Source organism: Mirounga leonina, unplaced genomic scaffold, assembly GCF_011800145.1.
Source record: "Mirounga leonina isolate KUSES-001 unplaced genomic scaffold, KU_Mleo_1.0 Mir_115, whole genome shotgun sequence".
Lineage (NCBI taxonomy): Eukaryota > Metazoa > Chordata > Mammalia > Carnivora > Phocidae > Mirounga > Mirounga leonina.
Genome location: NW_023270268.1, coordinates 96,240,353 through 96,257,028, shown reverse-complemented (window position 1 = coordinate 96,257,028; position 16,676 = coordinate 96,240,353). Strand labels below are relative to the sequence as shown.

The following is a 16,676-nucleotide window of genomic DNA, read 5'->3' as shown; positions in this document are numbered from 1 at the left end:
CCTTTTCAATGAGCTTCCCAAGTAATTCTTAGACTCTAAAGCTTGAAACACACTGGCGTATGCACTTAAGCTCTCTGATTCTATATCCAGTGTGAGCCCTGCTGGTACACCTACCCTCTGTCCCAGTTGTCAAGATACATGTGCAAGTACAACCAGCTGTCCTGTGAGGAATTAATTCTAGTAATAATAGCCCAAGGGCTTAGCCAGGCATGATGCTGTCTGATATGCAAGATCTCATCCAGTCTTCAGAGCAAGGGCTATGAAAGAGGCATTATTATTATTCCCATCTTTCAGATGAAGAAACTGAAATTCAGAGACTGAGTTGCTTATTGTGGGTTTCATACTAGTCATTGCAAGAGCTCTTAAGAACCACACTACTTTAGGGGTGCTTGGGTGGCTCAGTCGTTAAGCGTCTGCCTTCGGCTCAGGTCATGATTCCGGGGTCCTGGGATTGAGCCCCACATCGGGCTCCCTGCTCTGTGGGAAGCCTGCTTCTCCCTCTCTCATTCCCTCTGCTTGTGTTCCTGCTCTTGCTATCTCTCTCTCTGTCAAGTAAATAAATAAAATCTTTAAAAAAAAAAAAGAACTACACTACTTTAACTCTTAGCTTTGTGCCTTGCAGAAAAATATGTGGGTTTTTTTTTTCTTAAGATTAGCTTATTTATTTGAGAGAGAGAGAGAGAGAAATCCTTAAGGAGACACCCCACTGAGTGTGAAGCCTGACATGGGGCTCCATCCCAGGACTCCGAGATCAAGAGTGGGCTCCTTAACTGATCACTTAACTGGTTATATAATAATACATAGGGTGCGAACATTTGAAACCAAGTTAATTTTTCCTTCATTTATCTTTATAGATACTAAAATCATCTAAAGTAAGCTGCTAATCTTTCATTAGTTCATTCAACAATCATGCACTTGGCCAGAACCTGAGGTAACAAAGATAAATAGGACATAACTTCTACCTTCACTGGAATTACCGTTCTGAAAAAGAGATGAGCTTGTGTATAAATAGTTCTGGGTTAACTTGTAGTCAGTGGAGGCCTGAGCTGGAGAGAGAGTGGTTCGTTCATCTGGCAGAAGGGAAAGAGGGTGCGGTCTGGAAATGTTTAGTTACTCCAGTACTTTGCCATTGGCTAGTGTAAAGAATTTAGATTTTAAAAGATTACATTTTTACTTAAACGGTTTTGTTAGAAAAGGAGTGGACAAATTCAACTTGTGTATTTTGAGCCAATAAAACTTTATCTGGTTCATTCTTCCTGGCATCTAACTGGGTTTCTTTTTTGGCTAAGTTCTGTGAACAGAGCCAAGTAAGTTGTTATGTTTATTCATTCTTACACAGAGTAGCCAAGATTCTATTCTTGAGATGGGTGCTTGATAAATTTTATCAGTAGTAATTTATTCTACCAATAAAAGTGACTTTATACTGACATATTGTCTGTGTCCTTTACTTCATTTTCATGAGTCTCAATTACTCAAAATGCTATTATTATTAGATTATGAAATTTCTATAGGATGAGAAATTTAGAAGTTAAAAACAATTGAAAACATAGTGATCTAGATTTCTTCCCTTCTGATAATCTCATATACATGTGCATGTGCTCTGAGTGTATTAATGTCAGAACTGACTGATAGACTAAAGAAAATGAGGTTCTACAACGTCAGAGCACAAACTGATAACCTGAGGCAAATATACAAGGATACAAAAAAAACCCAAACAGAGACTCTGAGAAGCACTGGGCAATAGAAACAATGTGGTCTGATTCAGAAAATACATGCCATATCATATTCAATATATGATTCCAAAAATCTGTATCACAGATATTTCAAAAGCTTAATAAATTGGAAAAGCAAAACATTTTAATTCCATTAAGGGGTGATAAGTAGTAAACATGTATTCATCTTTTAAATTGAATTAGCATCAAATTTGGAATTAATATTATTTAAATTATTTGCTGTTTGCTTAAAATTTTTATTTTTCTATTATAGTATTTTTAGAACATTCAGAAATTAAGAAAAATTAAGATTTCTTAAAATTAAGAAAAAGAAGAAATAAAATATCATTTAATTCCACCATACAGATATTGTTCACATTTTAATGTATTTCCTTCGATTATAACCATACACTTTCATTTTTTAAATTTAGGATCATGTTAGGTGTACAAGTTTCTTTTGGATCAGGTACTTTCTGTTACATTATTTCATGAACATTTTCTAGTAAAAGAATTTTTTTTTTAAAGATTTTATTTATTTATTTGAGAGAGAGAGAATGAGAGAGAGAGCACATGAGAGGGGGAGGGTCAGAGGGAGAAGCAGACTCCCTGCCGAGCAGGGAGCCCGACACGGGACTCGATCCCGGGACTCCAGGATCATGACCTGAGCCGAAGGCAGTCGCTCAACCAACTGAGCCACCCAGGCGCCCTCTAGTAAAAGAATTTTTAAAAATATCTTATATGCAATGATATCTATGGATGTCCCATAATTTGTTCAATAATTTCTCCAATTAAATATTTAGGTTTGTTTTTCTCTTTTTCCACTTTTGTAAATGACATTGTGATGAACATCTTTATACATAAATCTCGGTCTAGAGTTTCTATTCCCGATAGATAGATTCCTAGAAGTAAAATTACTGAGTCAAAAAGATAACATTTTTAAAGAAAGTTTCTTCATAATACAATGCCATTTTACTTTGTGGAATTTCATGTCAATACATATCCCCACCATCACTATATGTGTGCCAGTTTAACTGCACACTTACCAACATTGAGAAGTATTATTTTTATAAATAATGCCTTTAAGTGCTAGTGAGTTATAATACTTTTTCATGTTCATTAGACATTTGTATTTCCTCTTCTGTGATTTTTCTTTTCATAATCTTTTTAGATTTTTTTAAACAAATACTTATCTCAGTATCTTCATATCTTTTGCTTCCACTCCATCTCTGATGTTATCACTACATTCTGGACTCTCCTTATCTCATCCTGAACCATGGCATCATTCTGCCTGCCTCTATTCCAGATTTCTTCCATTTTGATCCATTCTATACATTGCTGCCTAACAGTACTTTTGAAAATACCATGCTGCTTTAATCCAGATCAAGAACCTACTATAGCTCCCAGTTATTTATCTATCAGCTAAATTCAACTGCCTTATTCAGGAGAAAATTAATCCCATTCTTGGATATTTCCTGAAGAATTCTGTTGAATAACTTAGGTTATTGATGTATGGAACCTATATGCAGTTAAGTTTTTATGTGTGTATTTATATATGATAGAGATACAGACAGATACTATGCTGAATACTAGACATGAAAATTGGAAGGGGCTTTACAGAGCATCAAGTCCAACTCTTTATATTTACAAATAAAAAACTGACTCAAAGAGTTCAATAAATTACTCAAGAGAATAGAGCTAGTTAAATGACAGAACTGGGGCCAGAAACCAAGTCTCCTGATTCCCAGTTCAGTGACTTTTAAATTGAGAATAATAAAAATCATTTTTACAATTTAAAGAATAGAAACAGCTAGGAAGACAGTTTAATTTCAATCTGTTCTTACATATAAAAGATTGTTAAAATCAGCCACATAGGAAACTTGAGTGTTCTTATAAACACAAATAATGCACTTCTTATAAATTGATCAAATGTGCCATTAAAATTTCCATAAAATTTGCACACCAGCAATGACCCAGTTTATACTAGTTTGCTTTTTTCTTGTTAATCTACATTGTTTTATTTAGTCTACTTTGCTACAATAGAAGCATCATATTTTTTTAGCATGTTACAGATCATCATTAAGTTTCTTGTTAATATCTAGTGGTATTCAAAGGAAAATCCAATTTTCTTAGCATTTTCTATAAAGAATTTCCTTTGACTATAATTGGGGATTTTAAGAACTATCCTTAAAAATAAAGCAATAAGAACTACTTCAAAATGCTTCTATTTAGGGGCGCCTGGGTGCCTCAGTTGTTAAGCGACTGCCTTCGGCTCAGGTCATGATCCTGGAGTCCCGGGATCAAGTCCCGCATCGGGCTCCCTGCTCAGCAGGGAATCTGCTTCTCCCTCTGACCCTCCTCCTTCTCATGCTCTCTGTTTCTCATTCTCTCTCTCTCAAATAAATAAATAAAATCTTAAAAAAAATAAAATTCTTTAAAAAAATGCTTCTATTTATTTATTTCATTATTATTATTTTAAAGATTTTATTTATTTATTTATTTGAGAGAGAGAATGAGAGAGAGAGAGCACATGAGAGGGGGGAGGGTCAGAGGGAGAAGCAGACTCCCTGCCGAGCAGGGAGCCTGATGCGGGACTTGATCCCAGGACTCCAGGATCATGACCTGAGCCAAAGGCAGTCGCTTAACCAACTGAGGCACCCAGGCGCCCCCCAAAATGCTTCTATTTAGAGTAAACAACATGAAGTATTCTGGAAGAATACAGGCTATTAGCAATTGAATATGATACAATTATTGATATTTAATCACTATTTTACATTCAAGAATCACACAGTATTTGGCAAATGAAAACTTAAGGGTAGTTACTGATGTGAGAATGGGAGTTGCCAGATATACTTATTATTTATAGGGGTAGGGTAGGATAGAAGGGGCAAAGATGGAACTAGCTATGAGTGGGACTAACTAGCATAGAGGCACATTGATTGCAAAGGGTTTGTTCACAAAGCATGTGTTTGCCTAACAAAAGAATTGAAAGAAAGAGTACTTATTAAATCATATGGTGGCCCAACAGTTTATAAAATCCAAAGTTTAAATGAATAGGTGGGTCATCAGCAGCAGAGGGAGACTCTAATGACATTGCAGCTATGTTTTCTTTCTCTGTATGCATGTGTGCATACATAAAACAGATACAGTCGTTTCATACTCAACACATATTTACTAAGTATCTACTTTGTGTTAGAAGCTCTCTACTACTCAAATAAGTGATTTAGTTTTTTGTGATTATCCTCCTTTACAGCTGTATTGTAAAACTAAAAATTATCTATAACTGATGTAATGTATTATAACAAAAAAAATGGGAAATTGAACAGGAGGAGAAATGAAGAAATGGCAACCTAAATTTCTCATTCCATACAGTATACAATTTCAATAATGATGATAATTAAAGAAAATAGGACTGGAGTTTTAAAAATAATAGTAATCGTTATTAGAAAAACTATGCTTTATAACTTCTAAATTGCTAGATTAATAACAAATAGAACCATCATATATCAAAAGAGGAAGAAAAGAGAGAGAAGGAGAGAAAAAAAGAGGGGGCTAGGATATGACCAAGGATGTATAAAAACACAGACAATATAAAATAAAATTTCTGAGGTAGGACCAGATATATTTTTACAAAAATAAATAATAGTTAATTTATTAAAAATAAAAAACAAACACCATAGCATAGTTTTTTTTTTTTTAAATACAAAATCTAAACATATAATGGTATTTTAAGAGCACTAGTTTTGGTAGTGGAGAAACTTGAGTTCAAATCTTAGTTCTGCCATTGACTAGTTATAACCTCTTTCCTAGAGGGGAGTTTATTTAGCCTATTTGCCTCAATTTCCTAGTTTATACAGTGGGAATAAAAAATAACTGAATATAGAGAGGATTGAATAAGATAGTACCTATAAAGTTCAGTGTCTAGTCCAGCTAAACATTCAATAACAACTATTATTTACAATACCTGTTTTAAAATTATACATCTAAATAAAAGAGAGGTGAAAATCAAAGGAGTGTCACTTAAGATATACTGTTAACCAAAAAAATTGATACAGTATAAAATGAGAAAACTGAAGAAGCAGAGTGAAATTTAAAAAAGAAAGTGATCATTTTTACAAAGAAACTAAAAGCAGCAAAGGGGGTTGAAGCTATAAGCCTACTCAAATCTGGACCCAGAAACACACAGAGGTGGCTGGGAGTCTAGTTCTTAGAGTAATGAGGCCGAAAGGCTCCATATGAAATGGTGGACCTGAGGCTGGCTCACTACTTCAGTAAGAGGCTGCAAAAAATATGGCCAACTGCTACCTGGGGCAATAGCTTATAGAGCTGTAGGCACTGAGAGGTGGAAGGGTAAAGACACAGCCTCATGATCAAATACGCTTAAAGAGAAAAAGCTGAAAACTACCACTACAACATTAGGATTGGGGCTAGGAATCCAGGAATCCCAATAGAGGTAACTGTAAAACCACTAGTCAGGGATGTATGAACAAAGAAAAAAAGAGGAAGAAAGAAAACTAAGAGACAAGTAAAAAAAAAAAAAAAAGCCTTGTGACCCACATTAACCTGCAAAACAAAATTCTAAAACATAACAAGGAATCTAATAAGAAAACAACCAACAAAACTAATAATTAGAACATTCACTACATGTGAATTTGATTTTATAGAATTGTCTGACAATGACCTCAACATGAATATGTTTGTAATGCTCAGAGATTTAAAAAAAAATCATACTTATAAGAGAATAAGAAATTATTAAATAACAACAGAGAGCAAAAAGATAAGAATAGGTGAATAAAGAACCAATCAGAAATCTTAAAAATTAAAAATATGTTCATTGGCATTAAAAATGAAATAGGATAATTTAAAATTGGGCAATTTCAAGGAGAGTATTAGTGAGTTGGAAGGTAATATTAAGGAATGCACTCAGAAAAAAAATCACAGAAAGTAAAATGTATTTTTAGAAAATGAAAGAGCAATTGAGATATGTAAATTGACTAGGAAACAGCAATATATATCTTATAAGAATCCCTGAAGAAAATGGAGGTAATAACAAAGAAACAATAAAGGAAAAGGTAATAACTGAGAATTTTCTAGCATTAGAGACCTGAGATTAGAAAGTAAACCCTGAGTTCATGACTGATAGTTCAAAATAAATCCATATCTAGACACATTGGAGAGAAACTATAAGACATCAAGGATACAGAAAAACTTTTAAAAGTCACCAGAGGGAAAAGACAGACTACCTACAAAGTGATGAAAACTAGATTGACAGCAGATTTCTCTTAAGTAATGATAAGTTAAAGAACAACTGTGTAAGATTGAGTAATACCCTCAACTACTGAACAAAAATACCTAGATAAATTGCCGTTTAAGATAAATGATAAAATAAAAACATTTTTAGATATATAAAAAGAGTATACTTCCCAGGGCTCTACCAAAGAATTACTAAAAGATGTAATTGAACACGAAGAAAAGTGAACCCAGAAAGGAAGCCATATCATCCAAGAATAATGGTGGACACAGCAATAGCTTAAATATACGAGTATATATAATTAGGCATTAACTGTTAAAATCAACGATAACCACTTTTGCATATGTTTTAAAACAAACAGATAAAACTAAAACTCCATTCAATTATCATAACAGATTGATAATTAGTAAATAGATAAAACATGCTAGGCACCTTTTTTACATTAAGGAGAAAGCCAGAAATACTAAAAGGTGGATTATTTTTTAATTAGAAAAATATATAGCTAGGTATACATATAAAATTTTTAATATGAGCACTAGAGAAATAGATAAACCACCTACAGATTTTAAGTCAGCAGTAAAATCCATGTCCCAGGTCACAAAGAAACTAAAAAAAAATTTTAATTGAACCCATATAAAACACATCCTCTCATTATAATGCAATTAAATTCTGGATCAATAATAAAAATAGAGTAAATTTATGTTTAGAAAGTAAAAACATACACTTTTGAGCAACCCAAGGGTTAAAAATAAATCAAGCAGACATTACAAAACATTTAAAATTGAACAAAACTACAAACTAAAACAAGCTATGCAGCTAATGAAAAACTTGGAAGGAAACTTAAGAGAGTAAAATTCATCTTTGAAAATAAGAAAAAGCATCGAAATGAAATGAGTAATAATTTAACACAGGAATCTAGAAAAAGAAAAATGTTCTAAACTATAAGAAGTAGACTGAAAAAAATAATGTTGATAAAGCACAAAGTAATGATATACAATACAAAGACACAATAAAGTAGATAAATAAAATCAAAAGACAGGTTTTAAAAAAAGTAAATGAAACAGAAAAATGTCTAACAATGAGTAAGAAAAAAGGCTCAGATAAGTAATATTAGGAATAAGAGGGGGGCCTATTAAAGATAAAATTAAAAGTCATGAGACCATTATGAACAATTTTATGCAATAAGTTTGAAAGTGTAGATTAACTGTTAATTGTATATTTTTCTTTAAAAAAGTATTCAAATTGACTTAAGATGAAATAGAACATTTGAATAAACCAGTAACCATGGAAGAAATTGAACTGATACTCAGAAGTCTACCCTACTCTACCTTCCCACTATGGACAGAAAATACCAGGTCCAGATGATTTTTCAGGCAAGTTTAACAACATTTTCAGAATAGGTAATCCTATTAATATGACTACTATTTCAGAAATAGGAAAAAAAAAAGAAAGAAATGAATGTTGCTCAACTTATTTTATGAGGCTAATATCACCATGACACCAAAACTCTACAATAACAGTTTAAGAAAGGAAAATTAAAGACTAATCTCCTTGTACAAACATATTACATAAAATATCAGCAAATTAAACTCAACAGTGGATTAAAAAAACACACCAGGACCAAGTAAAGTTTTTTTCCTGGAATGTAAGAAATGTTTAATATCAGGAAATGTATTAATATCATGTAAAATATTACCATATTAATGGGTAATTTTATCATATTATTGATGCAGAAAATGCATTGGATAAAATTTGACTGGTATTCCTGATTAAAAATGCATTGCACACTAAAAATAGATGGTGGAAACTTTCTTAACACAATAATTTTGATTTATCAAAATGCTAAGCAAAAGTCACATTTGCCAAATTACCATTAAAGTAAGAAATAGAACAGATATTCATAATATCATTGCTTTTATTCAATACTATATAAGTTCTTAGTCATGCAATATGACAGGAAAAAGAAATTGAACACTTAACTAGAATTTAAGAGAGAAGCTGTCATTATTTACAGATGATATACATGCCTATGTAAAAAAATCTAAGAGAATTTTCAGTTTAGTCATTAGAACTAATAAGAGAGTTCAGCAAAGTTGCTAAATATATACCAATAATGACCAATAAACAATGAAAAGGAAAACAGAATCTACACATGAAAGAACAAAAATCTAAGTAATACGAGAAGAAATCTAACAAAATAGCTTCTAGCAAGACCTTTGTGGTAAAACTTATAAAACATTATTAAAGAACATGAAGGAAGATCTGATTTAGTAGAGGAATATAGTCTGTTAATGGGTAGAAAGACACAATTTTATATAAATGTCAATTTCCCCCCAGATTATTCTCTAAAGTTAATGTAATTACAAATAAAATTCAGCAAGGCTTTTGTAAAACTTGACCAACTAATCCTAAATTTATACTGAATAGCAAAAGGCAAGGGGAGCCAAGAGAATGTTAACAGTGTAGAGAGATTTGCCTTATCAGACAGCAAGAATATTATAAAGCTATGATAATTAAGGCACTGTGGTGTCAGCACAAAAATAGAGAAACAGTTTACTGGTTGAAATAAAGATCCTAAAAAACATTTAATGTAGGCAAGAGATGGCATCACAGATTAGTGGGTAAGGATGGCTAACTTGTTAAATGGTGCTGGGATGATTGGATTATCCATGGAAAAAGAATAAAATAGGGGACATGTAAGATATCACATACAAAAATAAATGCCAAGAAGTTTAGAGATCTAAATGTACAAGGCCAAACTTTTAAACTGTTAGAAGAAAATAAAGGAATGAAGAAAATAAAGGAAGGTTGTCATATGGAAGGATTTCTTAAATGACATAAAAGCACTATATATACATATATATATATATATTTTTTTTAAGTAGGTTCCATACACAGCATGGGGCTTGAACTCACTACCCCGAGATCAAGAGTTGCATGCTCTACTGACTGAACCAGTCAAGTGCCCCAGCACAAACTATAAAGGTTAAAATATCAATAATTTAACTGCATTAAAATTAGAAACTTTTCAAAATAAGCTACTACAGACACAGATTAAGAAAATATATTTGTAATCTCTATTGCCCAAAGGACGAGAATCCAAAATACTACAACCAAAACCAAAACCAAAACCAAAACCGTTCCAAATAACAATAGCAAAACAAATGACCTAACAGAATGATAGGTAAAGATACAAACAGGCAACACGCACAAGGAAATCCCAATGGTTTATAAGTAAAAAAAAAAAAAAAAAAAAATTTAAATGAGATATTATTTAATACCTATCAAATTGACAAAAAATTTAAAAGTCTAGCCATCCCAAATGTTATGAAGTATGTGGAGAAGTTCTCACAGATGGCTAATGAGAGTATAAATTGCTACTACCACTTTGGAGAGAAATTTTACATTCCTAGTGAAATTGAAAATGCATGTTTCTTATAGTTAAGCAACTCCTCCTCCATTTAAAAACATGTATAAAAATGTTAACTGCAGTATTGGTTGTGATTGGGAAATACTAGAAATAACGTCTAACAATGAGAGACTCAACAAACAGATTTTAGTGATATCAGTAGTAGAATACATTTTATATAAGCCATACTATGGCTATTGGCTTATGTAAAACTAATTCATAATGATAGAGGTCAGAATAGTTTTGCTTGTTTTTAACCTTTTGTTAAAGGTTTGGAGAATATCACACTCAAGAGGGCACAAGGGACTCTTCCAAGGTATTGTGAATGTTTTGTATCTTGGGTTGGGTGTTGTCACATGGATATGTACTTACGTGAAAGCTCATCAAACTATATACTTAATTTGTGTACATCATTTTATGTAACTTAGAATAATAAAAGACAAAAAAACAGGTTTAGAAATAAGTGTGCCAAATATCTGTTTAATTTGGGTGTGGATTCTTTTGTGTTCACATTATTCTTTATATTTTTATGTGCTTGAAATATTTTACTTTAAAATAATTGATAAGACAGACTACTGCTTTTCCTAACTAGAATTAATCAAGGTGAAAGGAAGCTCTAGAGTCACCTTCTTTTCACTGTCCCTAACGATAGATCCCAATACTCCAGGAATCAATAAACACTTCACAGCCAAACGTACTTACAAAGTGCTTGTTTTGTCAAAGCAAAAGCAAAACTTTCAATTCATCTCTTGACTACGTGTAGAATCTTGGCTTTCTTAAGTGAGTGACCAGCAGCATATATTGTTGATATGATGCTACCAATGCACAGAAATCATCTAGTCAGGGTTTCAAAAGATGAAGTGGGGGGTGCCTTGCCAAGGACTTTTCTGATATGAATCAACAGGTGGTTTGGCATCAACACTGCTCTTGGCTCGTGCGTTTCACCTCTGGTTTCAGAAAAGAAAAAAGAGACGATACCTTTTCAATGCCGTATTTCAAGTCGACCATGTGGAAGGCAAGGTTTTATTCCAGCCAATTCTCTTCCCCTCAAAGCGTGGAGGAAAAGCGTCAGCCACCGCTACTCTCGCCACCAGCCACGGTACAGGTGTTTGGAAAATGCAAAAACGGAGAAATGAAACAAAAAGAAAACCCTCAAAAACAAAGTTTTGCATAAATGAAAAATAGAGTATGTAACTGTCATGGCTGCAAAAAGGTAAATGCATTTTTTATTTTTCCCTTGTGCTAAACTAAAAGAACCAAAATGAACAAAAACATTGATGTTTTAACTTAATCAGTGTTTTGTTGAAACTGACAACAAGGACCAACTCAAACATGGCTAAAAGTGGGAATAAAAACCAGATTTCTTTTAATCTGATAAAAGATTTTTTATATTCAAGAATGTTAGAATATGACCTACTTAAACGAATACTTATTAAAGGAACAGACCCATTAAAAAATACATGTTTTCAGGTGCCAAAACGGGAATGGGGTAAGTGTTTCTTTGAAATCTTATAAGCGAAAACATTTAATTGAAATTGTAATGGTTTCTTACATGACTCAGATAAACTACAGCTTAGGAAGAAATGTCTCCAAACTATTCAAGTGTATATCCCTAAATTGGCTTAGCCAGGGCACAAACCCAGTTATTCCAAAAAAACAAATGCCCCGTTAGACTTAAGTACATCATTGTGAATTATTCAAATGACACTGTTTGTTTAAAAGAAAATTTTAGGCCTAGCTCTGCCACAATCTTGTTGTGTATCTTTGTTCACGTTATTAAACATCTTTGGGTCTCAGTATCCACATCTCTCAAGCGTGAGTGTGATACAAAGTCATAGACTATCATTGAGTTCCTTTCCAGCCCTAAAACCCGATGAATCTAATGAGATTACTCTAGCATAAGAATTTTTTTCTCTCTTCCTTCTTTTCTTTCTTAAAATAAATAGACAAACAATCAAATAAGTAAACACATATTAAAAACACGTACACATACACTAATCAGCTATCCCTTAGACTAGGAAGAGAGAACATTTTTTATTGTTGGTGCCATTATCTATTCCCTAACGTGTATTTAAAAAGAGAGTTCCCATAAAAAAAGACTTTTATTTTTTTCCTGAATCAAAAATAGCATATTATTTCTTTGCCATTTAAGTTCTATTAAAAAAATAAAACACAAAATCATTACAGAAATCCTATTAGGAACTTTAAAAAGAAAAAGTCACTAGAACTCCATTTAAAATTCCAATAGTTCATTTACATGTGTTCTTTTACAGAAAATATAAGTGCCCTACCTCAAACTACCTTCACCTCCTTTTCCAGGGGTAGTATCCTTAACTGTGGAAAAAACAGGACCCTCTCTCATACCCTTCCCACCTGTCTTCTGAGGTAACAAAGCGGAGGTATAGATTGCAGTGTGAGATATTTGGAATGGGAGTAGAACATTTCATCTGGGAGACAGTACTGTGGTCAGTTCACCAAATCTAAAAGAAAGGTAAGCCCAGTCACTACTTTGGCAAGAAATATGAGTCTCATGGCTGAATGATGATAACCATTTTTACACAAGACTTTTAAAAATGAAAGCACCTGAGGCAACAGCAGAAAATAAGTCTGAGAATGCAAGTTTTTCTCCTCAATATTTAAACCAGACAAGACAATATCAATGCACCTTTAACCGAGGGTCTAAAAAAAATACAGGGCACCTGACACCTTGATGAGTAAGAGACGCTCAGCTTTATGAAAAGGCCAAAGTCTGAGGGTGAAGGCTCCATTGTTCCCAGGGCTGATACGCCCAAGGCACCAGCGGAGACAGAATACTCTGGCATAACAGGCCAGGCTCCTGTTACAGGCTCCAACTCAGCTCCATATGCTGATAGCCTGGGACCCACCACACTGCACACTCAAGGAACACCAGGGGTGGGCCCCCCCAGGGAGGAGGGCTACTCAAACAGCAAGGCAAGAATTGGAAGCTGCACAGCGTATGAGCACTCCCTGCTGGCAGCTGAGGTTGGAGATGAAGTGGTGCTGTCTTAGAGAGGGCTGTCGAAGGTTTCTGTGAGGAGGCTAATGGACCCACCTGACTTTTCATGGACAAGAGCATGGCTCCGACTAGGTCTAGAGAGTTGCAGATGCTATCCTGAATGAGGAGGAGGCTAGGAGAGAAGCTACTGATGGGAGGAACTCCAAGAACTGGCAAAAACGAGGTTTGAAGCTGGTATACATTTTTCATTAACTTTCCCAGCTATTAACATTTTATAAAGTATATATGGGTCCCCCCCACGTGGGTGGGGAATGGAGGAGGTATAGTAGAAAATGAATTTCTGTGCAGCTCCCTTTATTCCAGCACGAGAATCCTTGGGACAGTGCAATGTGTTGGCAACGTTTATGTTTTACCAGGAAATCCTATCCATAACCCGAATGGAATTGCCTGGTGTGTCCCCTATATCGCTGTGCCTAAGTTCCAAACAGGTGGTCCTTGTCTATCTGTACAGCCTCGGGCAACAATACTGGTATCTCCCTAGTGCTCCGCTCCGTTAGGGTTCTTCTGTAGGAGAAGATGAAGGTCAAGATGGCAGCCCACTAAAAGCAGCAGTATTTCAGTTGCAGGAATAACTTGCTTGTCATCAGCTTGTTAATGCAATAGTCAAACATTTCTTTGACATGTACAGTATCAGCTAACTTCAACAGATAAAGGGTCTAGAACAGGAAGATGCTGCAGATGCTTTAGCTCCGAGGAAGGCTTAGCAGAGCCAAAACGTCAGCAGGGCCTGTTTGTTCCATCGTTTCCATCGGGCTCTGGGAAAGAAATGTTAGATTACTGCAATGACAAGTTTGTGACAAGCAAGTCATTTGTGCAACTGGTGCGCTCCTGTTTTTATCTGTTTACCATTCAGACTTGTGAATGCCATTTCAAGCACTTACAGGATTTCTGGCTCCCATTAAGGGGAAATGGTTCTTCCATGTTTAGAATTTTCTGCCTCAAAGAAAATTGCTAAGCAATTATTTATTCCTGTGGTCACAGTGTCACACAAAAGCACTCTTGAGTTGTTTAGTTGGACTCTGAATCATGAAATGGAGTCCTGTAGACTGGATAGCTTGGAGCATCAGGAATTTCTTGTCTAGTTTATTGGAATGACTACAAAGCAAGCCTGTGAGAGTCAATAAAATTGTGGCCAGCTTGAAATACCTTGCTCTTTTGCTCCAGGATCATATATCAAGGCCATATGCTTCAAGGCACATAAATTCACTTGTAATGAGTGGATCCTGAGAAGCCAAGGCCTGACTATGTCACAGACACTGACATGTGATCTAACATATGATGGTGACAAGGACTGCTTTAACTGTGGAGAAGGGAACTTACACAGCTTTCTCCCTGTATTCTGTGGGTAAGCAGAGGGCCAGTCCAGATCCAGAAAACATTTTAAGCATGTGGTTAAAAAAAAAAAAAGTAATATCATAATATAAAATTTACTGGGGATCATCCTCTCTAGGATGACTTTTTCTCAGTAAATGGAGATTCTGGCAGATTTTTAGATTGAGATTTCAAGACTGATTCACTGGATTCCTCATCTGAGATCACCGAGTGACTTTTGGTGAGTCATTTTAACCTCCTGGGAAGAGGGTATAAAATAATAATACCTTGTTCACTCAGTGTGAACTGGGCTCAGGGTCAATATTATCAGAGATGAAGAGTGCCTTCAGAGTTCAAGGACAAGAATAGTATTTCCTAAACGCCATGTATTTTTTTTATGATTTAAAAATATTTGCACACTGTTAGCACTGAATTTACAAATAATTGTAGGTAGACCTTTCAAAGAAGACAGAAGCATGAAGTTTTTGAAGCAGACAGATACCATGGTATCTGAGGAAGTAGGTCAAAGCTGAAACAGTGTGGAATGTCAAGGACCAGACAGAAAGTAATGACGTAAAATGAGGCAGAGCTTGGTATGGGTGACCAGACAATGTTACGGAAATGGATAACAGTCCTCACTGAACGAAAATTTTATTGTCAATAATTATTTGCCAGACACTACATGTGTTACACAGTTTACATGTGTAATATAGTCTTTACATGAGCTCAGTGGTATATGCATTATAATTTTTTTAACATGTGGAAACTGAAACTTAGAGAAATTTAAATTACGTTACCATAAATCTGTTAAGTAGCCCAGATTTGAAACCAGCTTTCCTCACTCTTAAGCCCTTATACTCTTAACCACTGGAGAACTAAAGTCATTTCCACTGCCTTCAGAAGACTTTTCTCTCTCTGGTGTACTGGAAAACCTTTTAATCTGTAAATGTAGATATTCAAGATTTCATATAAAAGGACCAGTGAGAATATTCTGGCTCTAGCTCTATTGACACCTTTCTTAGGCCCCTGGCAAAGCTGAGCCTCATCAAGATGTCATTCCTTTTGCCCCAGCCTGACCTATTCCTACTTGCATACCCTGGGGAAGAGGTGAAAGTGATTCCAACCTAATCGCGTATCTCTGCTGTGAAGGCAGGGTGTTTGGCCGCATCTCCTGTGTCCATGCCAACTCCCTTCTCTCTCTTCATGTGTACAGTCTTTAGTTCCCCTACTCTTCACTCCCGTATTACCTCCAGGGAGCCTCCTTTTATCACTCTCTGCTATTCTTTTTAGGTGGGGGAAGGGGTGGACATCTTTTTTACCATGACAAGGATCGCTGAGATGGTATAAACTTCAAACTTTGCACAGAATGTATCCTTTGTTCAGTCTTCTGCTTTGTTTCTCTTTAATGATAGCTTTGCCACAGGTCCCATCCCTACGTACCTCGGAACTATGCAAATCAAACTGGTAATCGAGAGACTTCTAGGCAACTTGGCCTGCAAGTGAGTATGTGTCCAAGAGGTAGGAACCTCTGAGGGAGGTGTGTCCTCTGAATATTATGTGTCTAATAGCTGTTTTCCTTGTAAGAGTGGCAAAGAATAAGGTCAGTGAAATCTGTATTGACATTCCCTGGTCTCTTTTTAGTGTGTGTTCAGAGTGGGTCACAAGAGCATTTAGCTCACACGAACTGTGCTTTGTTTGTTTTGTTTGTTTTTTATGATATTTCTACCTTTTTTGTTTGTTTGTTTTAGCTTCTAGGCATTTTCCCAAGAATAGGATTCTTACTTAAAAGCTTCTCAAAAAGACCCCATGCAAAATGTAAAATAATAGGACCAGCAATGTGTATAGAACCCTAAATAACCAGTGGCCTGAGTTTTGACCTAGTGCCTGAGTTTGCTCATGGTGGCCATTCAGCTTTTGCTGCACACCAACAGGGGGCATAGGGGGCTCAGCCTCACAGGC

General features: G+C 35.0%; 1 protein-coding gene across 13 annotated transcripts in view; it reads right to left on the bottom strand.

Moving 5' to 3' along the window:
• Positions 1 to 16,676, bottom strand: part of ZBTB20 (zinc finger and BTB domain containing 20) — an 804,401-nt gene that overhangs the window by 247,850 nt on the left and 539,875 nt on the right. For 4 of the 13 annotated variants that reach the window (XM_035000119.1, XM_035000128.1, XM_035000124.1 and 1 more), the window contains one exon: positions 11,348 to 11,447. The exons of 7 other annotated variants lie outside the window; for them this stretch is intronic. The gene's annotated coding sequence lies outside the window, so the exon portion shown is untranslated. Of the gene's footprint in view, positions 1 to 11,347; positions 12,552 to 16,676 lie in introns of those variants that run through there. 2 more of the 13 variants (XM_035000120.1, XM_035000135.1) reach the window with 1 other exon arrangement.